Source organism: Gavialis gangeticus, unplaced genomic scaffold (assembly GCF_001723915.1).
Source record: "Gavialis gangeticus isolate Ggan-Ray unplaced genomic scaffold, GavGan_comp1, whole genome shotgun sequence".
NCBI classification, from domain to species: Eukaryota; Metazoa; Chordata; order Crocodylia; family Gavialidae; genus Gavialis; species Gavialis gangeticus.
In genome coordinates, this window is record NW_017729029.1 from 36176037 (window position 1) to 36192848 (window position 16812).

Below are 16812 nucleotides of genomic sequence, written 5' to 3' on the forward strand. Positions count from 1 at the left end.
CCCCCCCCCCCCCCCCCCCCCCCCCCAGTCAATAAAAAAGAAAGTTATAAACAGCCCACAGTTATTCAGCTTTCAAAATATTTTAAGCTAAAAGAATAAAAAAAAAACCAGAATGTCTGCCCTCATTGAGAACTTTCCTAAAAAGTGTCCTTCCCCCTTTCAGACCAGAGGATTAAACCAGCAAGGCATCTCTCTTACTAGCAAAAATATATAAATGCCTGTACTTTGTCATGCATCACAAATTACAAGTGGCAACAAGCAATTTAGAGAACAGAGATGTATCTTCTATAAAAGTCAAAGAAGTATCCAAGATCCCCAATATGTCTATGCAATTCTCAACTCAAGGCTCTTTATAGGCTTCATGCAACCAAAACCAGGAGCCATCAGACCTGTGCATGACACTCCTAAATCGCCTGTAAGATTTCAACAGAGGCAAAATAATACTCTGTAGTAAGATGAATTTGATCCTTTGTTCTCCAACTTCTGTTTGGTCTCACAGCCTCTCAGCTTCTATTATCAACTTCGCATGGATGCTTCTTTTGCTGTGTTTCAGTGACGCAGCAGCACGAGCAATGGCTGCTGTTGCAGAGAATGTGCATAGCCCAAGGTATGCAACTCTGTGTCACATATAAGGCAATATTGATGTCCATAATTGCCACAAAGGGTGGCAAGTCTGACCCTTCCATGTAGCTTGGGAGGAGGAGAGGATACAAATTTTCAGCTGTTACCTTATCACACCATGCAACAGGACACTTCCACAGTGTTAAAGCAATTGGACAGAATAGAACGACTGCAACAAATGTGCTGCTTCCTTAGATACGGTCTCAGATCAAGATGTTAAACTTTTTTAGTCTAAAATAGCCATTGAATTATTTGGCATCAACTCATACTGAGCAGAGTAATTTGGCATGTTAGGGAATAGCAAGAAAAATCACGATGTATCACGATGCAGGAGGCAATGCCCAAATAGAAATCAAGGAAAAACAACTCAATGAAGCAAACAGCAACCTGTGCCCGAGCCTCCATAGAACAGCTCCTTTAATCCTTGTCTCCTTACAATATTGACATTTGTGTTGAAATCAATCAAAGTTAGCCAGCTTATCTTAGGGTAAACATACCCGATCAAAAGGCTGGTATTCAAAATAGCAGTTATGCAAGTGAAACAACAGGACGCTGTGGCTTCCAGGACATGAAACAAATGCCTTGTGTACAGAAATCGCCTTCACAGCAGGTTTGCCATGTTTTCAGAACCGATCAGTGATGAGCAAACTATGAAAATCCAAATGTTCACAGCAGCTGGGGAAGTGAACCGAGGCACTTCGAAGTTCAGCTAGTCTGTAAGGTGCATCTATATATCCTGCCTTCTGAATCATGTCAGCCAAGGACCAGTATCATTTCACTCAAAATCATATGTGAAATAAATAACAATAAAGATAATTCTCACAAGTTCCACTTTTTTCCATACCATATTTATTAATTTAAAACAAAATGTTAACATATATCCCTTCATTTCACTAAAACCAGAGAATGTGTGTTTCAGCATCATCACTGTTGTTGCTGTTCTGTTGTTATCAAATGGAAAAATTCTGGACCCAAATAATTGTCAGCATGAAACTACGCTGGTGTAGCATAAATGAAAGGGGGCACAGTGTGCTGTAACGCAAGAGAAATCAAATCAAATATTACTTGGATGGGGCCTGATCCAATTACCATTAAAGCCAATGGAAAAGTCCTTCCTATCTTGATAGATGGCATTAATTCATACATTGTACTAAGCCTAAGTAGACGTATGAACAAATACGGATATTTCAAGTTCTACTCTGGCTAGATTTTTTTCACACTGTAGTTGAAATAGTGTAGCTGCTTCCCCATCTTGAGCTGCGGGTTGCACTAGTTGACCTTGTGAGGTCTGTTCCAGCCCTATTTTCCAATAATCTAGAGAGATCTAGAAGGGGTAAGGACACGTTCATTAGGGCTGCGTGAAGCTGCAGTCCCCGATTCAATTTGGCGGTACTTCCGGTCCACTTCGGGGTTTGCCGCTGAGTACGCAGGGGGCCCCCCTGTGCTCCTCTGGGACTCCCCATCAGCCCCAGCATTCATGAGCTTCACCCAGTAGCTCGAGGTATGTAGAAAAAAATATTTAAAGCTGCACCTATGTCCGAATCGCCGATTCTCTAAATGGCATCGAATCTCCGGATTCAGATTCGGCCGAATCGAATCGAGGACAGCAATCTGAATCTACGTATCGAATCACTGTCCCTGATTCAGGCTGAATCCGAATCCAAATCAAATAGGGCCCATTTCGCACACCCCTCATGTCCATGTTATAACAGTTACATTGCTCTCTCAGACTGCATCACGTTGGGAAGTAAGATGGACATCAGAAAGTTTGTTGGCTAGTGAAATGAGTCAGTAGGTTTTGAGTTAGGTCTTTGCTGCCTTCACCAAAAAATTTAACCCCAAATCCTCATTTAGAAGACAGGAGAAACATCAGAAAATAAAAACATTAACCACAAGATGATAAACTGGGGCAGGACAAGGGCAAAATGTTTTGAGCAGGCCCAAATAGAAGGGATTTATGAGAAATAAGCACAAGCAAAGGGAGTGAAGAATATTTTCATCTCAAAGTCAAGGGGAAAAATACTGAGAGTAGCAGCTCAAACACTGTGCCTGTGGAGTACAATTAATGGGAAAAATGCATCTCCGTGGAGTGGTGTCCCAAACAAAATCTGTCTGCTGCTGCTCAGCTATCAAATCAACCCCCTTTTGCCAGATTTGCACAGTTGTATGTACATGACTGCTGATTCATCCACATCACATGCCAGGTAAGCTGGGAGGGAAAGCCCACACTACAATTAGAAACAACTTTTTGCCCCCTACCCATCCATACACCTTCCCTTTTCTTTCTGCTCCTCCTCAGTGTGTGATCATTTTTATCTTCTTCCCATTTATAGCTGCTTAATGCTGATGTGACAACACTGAATCCAACCTGAGACAAGTCAGTGCTCTTTCTTTGGAGCGAGTATCAGGTGCCTGCCTCACATTTCCATGAGAATGCAGCCCAGATAAGTTTGAAAAAAGTTGTCATTTTTGAGTCTACAGGTTAATTTATATTTTCTACTCCCCCTATTCAGGGTTAATATCAGAAGGGTGACAGGAATGTTACAGAATCCCTAAGAAAATGCTTCTTCCTTTCAATGACTGATTTTGTCTAGAAGAGAAGAATAAAAAGTACTGGGAAAAGAGACTCATTAGCAGAATCTTGTAACCTGGACTCTCAGACAGAGAAACTGGCGAGCTTTTATGGGATAGTACTCTCTACGTTCCTGATACAGAGTTCGCTTGAAGCCAACAGTACTAGCCCCTGTGACTTTGGTAGACCTTGAACCAAGCCCTTTATTTGGAAACATGTGCCAGGCTTGTTTCATCAGTACCCATTCTGTATTCAGCTGTAAATGTTTGCAAAATTGGCTGGGATGGTTTAATCAAGGGTGAGCGGTGGCTGACCTTGTGAAGTCCCTTCCAGCCCTACTTCCTTATGCTTTTATGAACCTAAAACAATTGCATCTGGCTGGAGAACCTGTATATTGGGCTGAACACACACTGGTACAAACCTGACAAGTAGAAAGCCATGCATAAACACTTGGCAGAGGCTCTAACCCACTTCCCAATGAAGTCGATGGTAAAAGTTGCATCTGAGTTGGAATAAGTCATTCTTCTCACCAGCTTTGCAGCCAGTTTGGTCCTATGAGCAAATAGGTATCTGGTTCTTCTGATCAAAATGGGGTGTCTTGAAATGCAAGATAAATTCAAGGAAATTCTTTTGGGGGAAAATTTAGAAGTGGCATCCAGCTTCAGGAGCGCATGGATCTGTTTTCAAGTCATAGCAGAGTGCCTGCTGGCTGCCTTTTTTAAAGTCTGATGTTTTAATCAGAGCCATGGAAAAAATACAGCGCAACTCTGAAGTGCACTTGGAATTAGCACTGGTTCAACTGGACCTGGATCTATGAATTAACAGTAGGTCCCTGATACATTTTTAAGTGTCTGAAAACTATTCACTGGCACTGGGGACAAACCATGTGGCTCTACCAGGTTGTCCTTAAATGTTCCAAGGCTACCATGCATTGAGAGTTTCAGCTCAGGTCATCTGAAAAAGCTCACAGAGCAAGTCATTTGGGATACATCGTTACCCCACCCACCACTTGGCTGCTCGCGTGTCCCCGAAGGTGACATTTTTTCCTTGATTTCTCAAGAGAGCATGAATTTTCTCAGTTCTCATACCATCTTGGTCATTTTGTTCTTCTTACCGTGCACGTTTTAACCTTGATACTTTACCTCCCACAGAAGCATCCCGTGAAAGCAGGGCTTTATGGAGACATGATTATGATTGGGTGGCGGGGATTTTTATTTCTTTCCTTTGTCTGCAGCACAATTTCCCTCTTACGCAGTAACAGGGCCATGTGAATACTCTGAGTACAGCAGAGGTTATAGAAGGAGCCTGACCTTGCGTTATTGATTCTGTCCATTAGGCTTATTTATGAGCTATCATAATCTGTTCAGCAACATTCGCCCTCACAAATGTAAACCCTTGACACAGAACACAGACCAAAGAGCTGGAGCAAGTGCTAGACAGATGCACAAAGCAGAGGATCCAGAAAGATTTTTGTTCCTATTTCCAGATCCCAGGAGCTGAAACAGCCTCTGTTGCCAATCAGGGAAAGCCTACTCCACTCCAATATACACAATAACAGGGAAGATACACGATCAAGGCTTAAAAAAAAATTATTCACACAAGCCAGAAGACACGGTCTTGGACAAAGAGAGCACATTAGATCCTTTCTAACAGCGGTACCGGGGAGTTTAAGCAGAGTTTGATGCCAGGCCTTCCAATGCTTCAAATGGGACACTCATCTTCATCATTCCCCAGAGTTCATAGCTATGCTTGAAAGCCACAATTTTGACCTTAGAGTATTATTCCATTTAGGCTCTGGGGATGGGGTCCATGCTTTGTTTCACATTGATGTTGGGGGGCAAAAGCTCTATGAAAACCCACATTGTAGGGTCCGAAACAATCAAGGTAATGAAACACAGATGCAAACGACTTTTATCAAAACCAGATTAAGCAGGTATGCTATTATTTCAGAAATCAAACTGAATTCAATTGAGCGGCGTGTAATTACTCACTTAATTGTGGAACATGAAGTGCTGGCTGAGAGCAAGTTGATATCGCATCATCTCTGCTTTACAAAACAGAACTCAGACAAGTCTCCCTTTCAGCACCTTGTGAATGGCATATCTATGAATTCACTCCCAAATGGAGATGGTGATTAGATTTAAGTCTGGTTGGGGATCATCCAGACTATGGACCTTCTCACTAGAACGAGTGACAGTGTGAGATTATTCCAAAAGCAGCATTTTAAGAAAAAAAACAATATATTTTTCACTGATTTTGGTTTAAAAAAAAAAAAACCCTCATCTCCTTCCGATGCCATTTCAGACACTAGAAAACAGCAGGTCCCTATCTGTAAACAGCACTGAAAAAAGGAAATAAGGATTCAGGCTGTCATAACCTCTTTGAGATAAAATGATGCACTACCTACACTGTAATAAAATCCATTAACCCAATTTCTTAGAATAATAAGCTTCTCACATAGCCCCAGATGCTAGTGCTGAATGTCAACCAAGATCATGTCTAATGGAGAAACCATTCTACCTTTGCCACAGAAAAAGTTCAAAAAGGATTTTCCTGTTTAGTTAGGTGCAGTATAAATCTCTGTGGAATGAATTGCGTTTGGTACATCTGGCAGAATACATATTTGTTCCACATATTGTAGAATAATTAATTAGCACTCTACTCTTACTCACTTCTATCCCTCTGTCAATACCTATTACAGACACAGGCACACACAAAACTACTTTAAAATGATTAAGGGTTGCAAAGTTGAGGGCTCAAAAACTAGGGCATTCCAGAACGAAGGTGCCTGTGCAATCTTAGGTGCATCATCACCATCTCTGATAACGGGATCGCGTATCAGGTTCTTCCACAGGATTCCTTCCTAGTTTCCTGCAAAAGCTGCTCTTACTTTCTAATCATGGGGATTTTTTTTTAATTTCTGCATACTGTTCAAGGTGTGGCTGCAGGACCTAGTCATTTCCTTCTGGCTTTTCTTATAGAGCCCAGCACGATAATATCTGAACTGCTCTACATACAGCAATTAACTCATATTCACAACAGCCCTATGGAATGAGAAGCTAATATTATCCCCAATTTGTAGCTAGGAACTTGAGCCTAGCAGCCTCCTACTTTGAGGGGGGTAATGTATTGGCCCCTTTCTATGGGTAGAGCAAATGGCATTGGGCAGGATGTTGACTAATGGCAGTACCGCCATATACTTTGTTATACCCAGAAATCTGAAGTGCAACCATGATAACTGGCAAAGCCAGGGCAGAGAAATAAAGTTATTTCTGAAATGGAAGGCCTGGCTTCAAGGAAATTGGACTCTCTGTGACGACATATTATCCGATTCCTACCAAGGAAAGCAGTGCCGATATTTCATATTTATTTGGCTCCCTGAATAAAACGTGTGGCAGCAGAGTTAAAGACCCTTCCTCACCTATTATTTCAAATCATTTAAAAAAGAAAACCCAGACAGCACATGAGCGAGAGATCTCTCACCGTCACGGAGAGGTACGTACAAATGATTATAATGTTGAACTGCTTTCCACTCGGCAAATCATTGTGGCCGTGCAGTCTGTAGTGGATAACTCATTAGCTTTGGTTTGGTATGTAATTTCCTACTTTATAAAGCAGGAGTAGCAGGACTTGTGATATAAATTATTGCCTCTCCAAGTCCATCTGCAAAGGTTTAAAAGCACTATGCTAAAGAAACTGTCACACTAACTAAAATGGAGGAGTCTACAAGGTGAAGGCACAGCTCCCTTTCATAGTTAGGTTTGTAATTTTTAAACACAGAATAGCCCACTAAAGATTACAGATTAAATAAACCAAGCTTGCCAAAGGGGATTCCAATAAGATATATTGCATTAAACAGGAACTGATTCCTAGTCCAGTGATAAGAACTGATCTTTAATATTGTACTTTCATTCATGAATCTTAAAGCAAATATCATTCTCCCATTTTACAGACTAGGAAATTGAGGCACAGGGGGCATGTCTACACATGTGCTTTAATGTGCATTAGCCCATTTTAATGTGCATTAAGGTGCCACAAAAAACTGTGGGTGCCTACACACATGCAGGGAGGCTGGTTTGACACACTGTAATTATAGCATGTTGGAGAAGACTCGATTAATCGAGTCTGCTGGAATGTGGTAATTACAGCATTCCAGCAGACTCCAGTATCACATGGAGGCACTTTAACTAAAGCTAATTTGATGAGCTTTAGTTAAAGTACTCGTGATGCCATATTTTCACGCAGGGACACTGATACATGTGACGCTCCAGGCACTTTAATTACTGTGGCTCTTGGAGCTGCTCTAATTAAAACACCTTCCCTTTCCCCTCCCCTCCCCCACCTCCCAGACCACATGTATAAAAATGCCACATGGTCTTTAGATAATGCACATTAAAATAGGCTAATGTGCATTTTCTTAGTACCTCACAATGAAGGTACTAGTCTTAATGTGCATTACCTAAAGCGCATTAATGAATGTGTAGACACACCCAGTGAAACAAAGCAATTAAACCAACATTGCTCAGCAAACAACAGCAAAGTCATTAATAGCACCCCAAGCTCCTGATTATCACCCTAATTTCCTTTAGAGGATACAGCGTGTGAGCATTTCCACCACTGGAATAGATTAGGCCAGGTCGTAACATATTGCTCTATTAATTGAACTTGCTTTATTTTTTTTCCTTTTCTTTTCTTTTTTTTTGTAAGCAGATAAAGGCTTAGAGTACAGATACTATTCCTTTCCTCTGTTTTGCTGTGTCACAGGTAATTATGGTCTTACCTAAAGGACTTTAGAAGATCATGCCTGAAATAATTGAAGAGGATTTCAACTGTGTGGCACCTTCAGTACAGTACACAGCAACAGTAAACTATAGCGTAGCACGACAGACATGATGTTGGATGCAATGGGCATTCTTCTTATTACTAATTATTAGCAGTAACTGCATTGTACTAGTGTCTGGATGGCTGGGTCCTATTGTGAGAGGTGCTGTACAGATACAGCAGCTTTTATAATCCAAGTATAAAACAGGAGACAATGGTGGATATCACAAGCACAAGGTGTTTAATGTGATCGACAATGCGATAAGTGGGAGTCTCAACACATCAGCTACCTAAGCACAAGAGACAACTGTGCAGAGCACAGATGCGTTTAAAAAAGAGGGAGCTTGTTTAAAAGCAGGAACAAAACATTATTCTTGGGCCCAAGCCACTATCCAAGATTGATCTGGGAAACAGATACACATTTCATTCTTCTCTTTCCCTCCCCCCTCCTTCCTATTTATGGGATATAAATCATAGGAAGCCTGAATGGCTTTGCCTATGAAATTCATGATAACTTAGGCTTGCAGACTGTAAAAAAACATTATAACATGGAGAAGGAAAACGATGACAGTTTTTGGAAGGATGCCACAGGCCAGAAAGCAAGCAGAAACCAAAGGAGGGTAATGTTTATCCTGTACAGCATCTTGTCTCTTCACTAAGCTGTAGATGGCAAATGTCATTGCAGCGATACAGTTGATCTACAGAGTGGAGGTAAATGTTCTAGGAACAGCCACTCAGTTAAATAGACACTACAGAGAGACTGTCAAAGCTTTGGGCATGACAGTAGTATTTTTGTCATGATCACAGGCATTTAAGCACCTGGTCCAATAGGACCAAGAAAGAGACTTCTGATCCACGCTAATACTGGAGCAGCACTCGTCCAAGGCTGGAAACAGCCGGGAAGATTGCCATTCATTTCAGTAGGAGCTGGATAGGGCCTGGAGTTCGTAAGGCATTTTTTAGGTCATTTGAGAAGGAAGGTGCAGTATCAATGCAAGTTTGTTATGATGATAGAGGCACCAGTCTTAGCTTCCTAGTTAAGGTCAAATTGAATTTTGTACTTAAAGAGGGAATTTGATTAACTTCATTCCTCTCTAATCCCAGGATATATTAAGATCATACTGCCACAGTACAGAGCAGTTAGCACACTTGGCTTTATGAAAGAAGCTCCCTTTTATCAGAGAAACCAAGTGAACAGCAGATGCAGGATTATTAAATTATCCTGATCTTCATTTATTTAAAGATAGATTATTTCCACATTTAGGTTTTGAAACAGAATTGATCGGAACAGGAAAGGGCTGCTGTGAACTCTGCAGACCTTTCAATAATAAAAAAAAAAGATTAAAAAATAATTAATTTCAAAACAGGAGCAAAATTCATGCTCGAAGTCACTAGAGTGAATCCTCGGTTCTTCATTTCTGTCACCGTCTGGAGTACATCTCTGTGCTACTCAGCATCTCTCTTCCAGGTCATCATGCTTAGTACACCGTTCAGTGTCTGAAGGAGAGATCCACTTCCCAGTGCGAGCAACTTGAAATGCACTTCCCAGCAGCAGAAAGAAGGGAAGAGAATGACAACTATACAAATCAGTTGTTATTATAAGTTATTCACATTACAACAGGGTCTAAAAACACAGAACCAAAAGAAATCCCCAGGCCCAAAGACATTACCATCCAAGCAGAGCGTAAAGTCCAAATATAGCTTGGAGATGCTTAGCCATGGTCATGTCATTGCCCATCTGCACCCACACCCACTGTTCATCACAGGTACTCAGAGAAGAGAGGAAAGATGTTCCTCTCATAATGCACTGAACCAGGACTGAAGATGCCTGTATTCACTGTCTGGCTCCATCGCAGATATTCGGTCAGTCTGGAAAAATGACTGAGTCACCCTGTATCTCAGCTTCCCATGCATAAATTTAGGATGCTTTCCTACTAGATAGGGTTTGTGGTGGATAAGTGTATTAGTGGATTGTCAACCACTTAAATATTGCAGTCACGCAGGCCATCTATACCTTAGATGGGGGTGGAAGAGGGGGAAAGAGTGATTTTTTTCTGTTGATTTGTCTTGAGGTTATATATTAGGGGTTATAAATGGTCACCACCATCAAATCATGGGATATACCAAGGGGCTAAAATTCTTATTTATTTTTTCCCTTTACTGAAATAATTATTTTTTGAAGAAGAACCCAGAACTGTTTGCTTTGTGGTATAACTGACTGGACACTAGGCCTGGAAGTCATAAATCTGCATTCTGTTTCTGCCTACAGTGACCAACTATCCTGTATTTTCTCAAATTTTGCTGTTGCATTCTGGTGTCCCCCCAGGACTCCCTGCAAGTCCTGAATTTGAAGATTTGGTCCTGGGCTAGTGCTAGGCAGCCCCTTGATCAAGGCCAGGTTTGGCAACGGCAGGAGTCCTGAAACTGACGAGCTGCTATCAATTTCAGAACCATGAAACTAACAAGTCAGTTTCCTGGCCACTAATAGCCGTCTGTGAAGCATCCAGAATTGTGTCCTGAGTTTTTCTCCCAGCAAGCTGGCCATTTGATTCCTGGCTCTCATGACGACTTGCAGTCCATTCTCACATGAAGCCTTTGGGAATATCATACTAGCGAAACCAGTTACTTATCATGATAGGTACTATTAAATGGTGTCGATTGTCTTGCCATTAGGTTTGTTGTGCTTATTTAACATAGAAAAACACACACAGTAATATGCATCTGGTTCATTCCTGGTCTCAAAAGGGATTAGGAACCTTTTACCAACATTTTTCTAAGACACATCCAAAGTACTGAATTGCTCCTTACCTGCTTATAATGGATGACCATTTGCTCTTTCACGAGTTTCTCTCCCATCCCCACTTTTTCTCTCCTTTAGAATTTCAGGAGCCACTCAGAAGGATTTTGCAAGGGCTTACATTAGGCTTACAATATGAAAGTAAAATAGTTTGTTTATTTGACTGATAGCCTCAGTGCTTTTGTGATATGTGACTGATGCAGAGCTAAAGAGTGGTATGGGGAGGTCATTAAGTTTTGTATTGATTTCCTTTGACTCTTGGATAATTTATCAACACTCTGCAGTGCTTCTACTTGAAAACTTTAGTTTAAATAACCAGAAACAACCAAGCAGTCAATCATTTACTCTCTTAAAGCTGAGGACATTTCACTTATTTGCTCCAAAATGGAACATAAGCCATAAAACCTGCTTTCGTTTATTCAAGTTATTAGCCCCAATGCTGTCAATGAGTCTAGACCAGGGGTTAGCAACCCCCGGCATGCATGCTGACTATGCCATGCAAGGCCATTTTGCTTGGCACTCAACCACCAGCCTGGGCTCTAGGCAGCTGCTGCCAGCCATGGAGCCTGGGCTCCTCCCAGCAGGTGGTTGGGAGGCTGCAAGCAGCTGAGGCACCATGGCTACCCCAGAGCCTGGGCAGGCTGAAGTTCAGAGACTGCAAACAGCTGTTGCCTCCCTGCCCTGGCTGGTGGGCGCAGTTCCGGCACCTGCTGCCTTCCCAGAGCCCAAGGTAGGAGACAGCCAGGACCAAGGTGGGGAGGCAAAAGCTGTTTTGTAGCCTCTTGGCTGCAGCCTACCCAGGTTCTGGGTAGCTGCTGATAGCCATGGGGTCCAGGTTGCTCCCAAAAGGCAGCTGGGAGGATGCAAACCCTGCTGCAAGCAGCCCAAGATCTATGGCTGGCAGCAGCTACCCAGAACCCTGGCCAGGATGCAAACAGCTGCTGCCTCCCTGGCCCTGGACCCAGCCCCAGCTACAGCCACAGTCCAGGGCAGGCAGCAGGTGCTGGCAATGCTCCCCACCATGCTGCCCTCCCCCACCACCTCTGCAGAGCAATGTGTAGAACCTGGCATGGCAGGGTATTGGGGAGGCACATGAAAGCTGCCTGTTGCTCTGATCGCACTTCCCCTGCAGGTGGGGGCAGCAGCAAGGGGCACAACCCTGTGCTGCTGCCTGTGCTGCATCCATGCACACAGGGGAAGTGTGACCAGGGCATAGTGGAGCATGCAGTGGCAGGCAGCTTCCTTGTGCAGCCCTTCTGTGCGCTGCTGCTCTGGGTCGCACGTGCTATGCTCCGGAGGGCCCAGGGGAGGGCAGCAGAGGCAGGAGTGCAGCATGAGTGACCTGGAGTGGCAGCACACTGAAGTTTTATTTATTGTCACCAGGTTTACAATTTTTTGAAAATCTGGTATCTACCAAGAAAAGGCAACATTTATGATTATTAATCATACTAATATGCTGTGCATCCTGCCATGTACCCCTTGCCCTCATTTGTTTTTCTGGCATGCCGGCACTCCAGCATCTTCCAAGGTAGACATCATGTTTTTTCCAGTACTCCAGCCAAAAAATGTTGCCTATGCCTGGTCTAGACTATGAGTAAATGAGTAAGTGTCAATGCTTCCTATACAATTTTTGGTATGTTTGGTTTTCTTGTTACTTTAAAGTAAAAAGGTAGTTTGAAAGCTTATGTGATTAGGCTTATATGCATTTTGTTCATGTTTTATGCAAGCATATGAAGCAGGTGCATGTGTGTGTGCATGCACACACCAATGTGTGTTATCAGAGTAGTCACTATGGTCTATTAATGTAAATGTACTGTGGAGAGAAAAACTACAGGAACAGTTTGAAGAACAACTTTCAACTCATGATTTATATACAATAGGCAGGAGTTCCTGAAATGCAAAGTTAGCACATCTAAGAGCATATGTTTATTCTGCAAAAAGCTGAACTGCGAAGACACTTTTTGAAAGCTGATTTCCTTTCCAACAAGCACTCCACTTGTGATAACTTAACAAATGAAAGTGAGCTGACTGATTGACCGATTTCCATCAGAAATTCAACAATCATCACCCCTCCATCAGACTTTCTTGAATACTCCAGCACCAACATTTCCTTTTTAGATACTATGGCCACTATCCAGAATGGTAAAATACAGACCACCTTATATAGAAAACCCACAGACCAGCGTACTTATCTGCACAGAACCAGCAATCACCCTGAACACACCAAAAAAAGCTGCCATATACAGCCAAGCCCTCCAATGCCACCAAATTTGTACTTAGGAGAACACCCATGATTGTCACCTCACATATCTCAAAAGGGCTTTTACTCAACAAGGACACTCCTACAGAGAGATAGAGCTCACTTTTGAAAGAGCCACCTGGATACCATGTGAAAAATTGCTGCAGTACAAAAAAAAAAAACTCCATAAATCTCACGCCACTAGTTATGACACATCATCCCTCCCTGGAACCTATACGGAAAATCCTCAAACAATTGCCACCCTTACTAGAAGACCCAGTTCTTAAAGAGATCTTCCCAGAACCACCCTACCCAGCTTTAAACAAGCACTGAACCTCATCAACCTCATCATCAGAAGCAAACTTCCTACAGCCCAGAATACACCAAATGGATCCATACCATGTCAGGACAAGAAACGTAAAGCCTGCCAACACAGAATGAGCACGCACCAGAAATCTATCAAAGGCAAGAATACATAACTACCTGTGGGGGCACATTTCTCATAAGAAAACCACTCTCTCCCCAATCTCTCAGTTCTAATCCTCAGAGGGAATTTACAAAATACCTTGCACAGCTGAGCCTATGAACTTCACTTCATCAACCAACTGGATACAAAAATTATGGACTAAACACAGAAATTGGATATATGACACATTATAACCTGCCTAACATCTGATACTCCAGGTAACCTCTCTATTATTTACCAACTATATTTTCCTTCCCCTACCCCACCTGTTTCTCACCCATTGACCCCCTCAATTTTCATTTTCACTGGCTGGCTCTCTCGCATGCATACTGGCCTCTGGCTTCTAGTCTATTCCATCCAGGAACAGCACATACCAACTGCAGATGCTTCCTCGGCCTGAAAAAAAAGGTGTCTGTACCCAAACGCTTGCGAAAATGAATTTTTCCAATAAAGTAACAAACAACATAAAGAGCTTTTCTTTGGGTTCCTCCTGCAATAAAATAAACTCTCAAAGCTACACTTCAGTTTTTACAATATCAGGGTCCAGTTAGCCTCTCAGTAACTCTAGTGCAAGAGTATTGTGAGCTTTATACTACTGTGAACAAGGGCAAAGCTTGATCCTTTGATTTCTGAGAGAGAGCGAGAGAGAGCGAGCCGGCTGAAGCCTATTCACTACAGAAATCGAGGTGTTGACCCTTTTCACAATAATGATGAAGAGGGTACTGGTTATCCGAGCTATATATTCATGAGGTCTGCAGACATAGTAAATCTTCTGCAACTTGAGTAGTAAGAAAAAAATCTTTTTTATCCCCCAACCCGCCAATCTGTGTAGCTAATTGTCTGTGAGCACTTTTCTCCAAGGCTGATCTCACTACTATTATTCATTTAGTTACCTCTGAGGTTAGCCATATCTTCCTGACCTCCAGAACTGAATTACTACAACGTACTCTCTACAGACTTACCTTTGAAAACTGTTAGAAAGCTACAGATGATGCACAATGTGCCTGCATGCTTATCTGGTGGTGATAATCATTAGAGCATGTTATACTAGTTCCCAATATAGAACACAGACTCCTTCCTTTTTCTGGGTGACACTCAAAGTACTGACACTCTATAGGTTCAGTTCCCAGGTCTCAGCTTACTTATCACTGCGAGGATCAACTTTTTATAGCAAACAATGGGTGGATTTGAACAAACAGGGAATGGAGACAGGACATTCTTGATAAAATCAAAACACCTTAGCTTTGGAATGGTTTCCTTTTGGTCCAAATGTCCATATGTCCTGTTCTTCAAAGCACAAAATTACATTAAGCTACTTACTAATTAGTTTTATCTGTGTGTGTGTGTGTGTGTGTGTGTGTGTGTGTGTGTGTGTATGTGCATGCATATGTAATATATATTACACACACACACACACACACACACACACACACACACACACACGTGGGCCAGTGAGAAATATATTCAGCTATATTCTGTTGTTAGAGGCTATAAATTTTACATTTGGTGTTGTAATGCCCACTGGCGAGATGAGCACGTGCTTGGAGATCAGATGCCATTTTTTTTTTGTCGCAGAATACTAAGTAATTAGAGTCAATTTCTTTAACAGACTATTAAAATAACCAACATATACAGGCTCCTCAAGGATGTACCATAGCAAAATGAGCAATGCCCTTCAGAAAACAGTAAGATAGTGTCTGTTCTGCAGCACTTGAACCCTCAGTGAACTGCATAGGGAGTACCATCTCAATGATCCTGATTTTTTTTGTCTTGATGTGTCAGCTATTAATCAATGAACACCTCAATTTAATCCATTTTTTTTTCATAAAGCATGTGAATGAGAGACTGGTAACAGAGGTATTATGTTGCAAAAATGAAAGAATCAAAAGAAAGAAGTTGGTACCCATTAAACTCTATATCCATCAGATTATCTGAAATGCTTAAAATGAGCCTGTAGAATCAGACCTATATCCAAAAAAATCCAGAGGGTTCAAAGGTCAGCCCTCCCTTCCATGCTTAACTCAACTTGTTATACCTGGACCTTTTGGAGATCTTACATGAGCATATGAATACTCAGGTACCACGTACTGCTACACACAGGCACAATGCCTAGCCCTGCGGTTGTAATGGCATTTTCACTGCTGAACATTCCCGAACTGCTGCATGATAAAATGATTTAGTTTTACATTCAGGAAATGCTCTGGCCTTTTTTTTTTATTTTATTTTATTGTTAATAGGCTGTTTTAAACTGCGTCTTTACTGTAATGCCTTAATCACTTCTACTGCCCTAATCACTAATTTAGCCAAAAGGGACCTAACTAGAAGGAAGCCAACTTTACAGCTGCTTGTTCACTGAATATCCATAAAACTTCTCAGGCTGGCAGCAGAGATGGTCATGAAACCAAAATTATTCTCATGAGAAATTCTGACCCCAAATCCTTCATTTGAAAATGCTGGTTGGAAAAAAAAAAACCAACAGGTTTTCTATTGAAAAGGTCAAGCAGTTTGGAAACAAAACAAGAAGCTCATATGAGTTTCTATCAGACTGATATGAAAAAACAAAAAACTGAGACCCTTTTTCTATGTGGAAATAACTTCCTACATATAAAAGACAAAACGATTAAGCCACTTCACTAACAGCCATAAAGATTGCCCTCTATTTCAAGGGGATTCTTCCTTTCTTGGTAGCAGTCATCTGGCACTGGTTTTCTGCCTTATAAACCTACCTTTTCCCCCAAAAGTAGTCAAAGCTTGCAGTTTATGAGGATTGTCATAAAAAGAATGTGCATATAGTAAATGCTATGAGGCTTAACACGGGAACTGGGTTCCTCCCTGGATGCATAGAAGAAAGGTCAAATGGCTAAGTAGCCTTTCTAGAGAAGAGCTTTGAAATGAACCTTTCAGGTCCATATGGAAAGCACTTGATATCACAACATGACATCGACTGGATGGGAAGAGGAAAAGGAAGTGTGTATCCCCTCCCAATAGATGGATAGTCTTTCTAGTGGCAACGCTAGGAAGTTTCATTACGCATACATGCAGAGTACGAGGGCAGAAGGGAAGGCAGTAGGACCTGCATATTGCATTAGACCCAAGATGCATCTGGCTAAGGATCCTGGTTAGCAGGAAGTACCAGTCATTACTGTTAACAAATAGGATGCAGAAAACTAGCAGAGGGAAAGGATCTGTAATAGATGGAAACTGTGACAGATTTGTGCCCCAGGGAGGTTGTGACACCCCCTGGTGGCCATGTGAGTCCTGCCCCGCTCAGTATTACAACCCCCCCCCCCCAATTG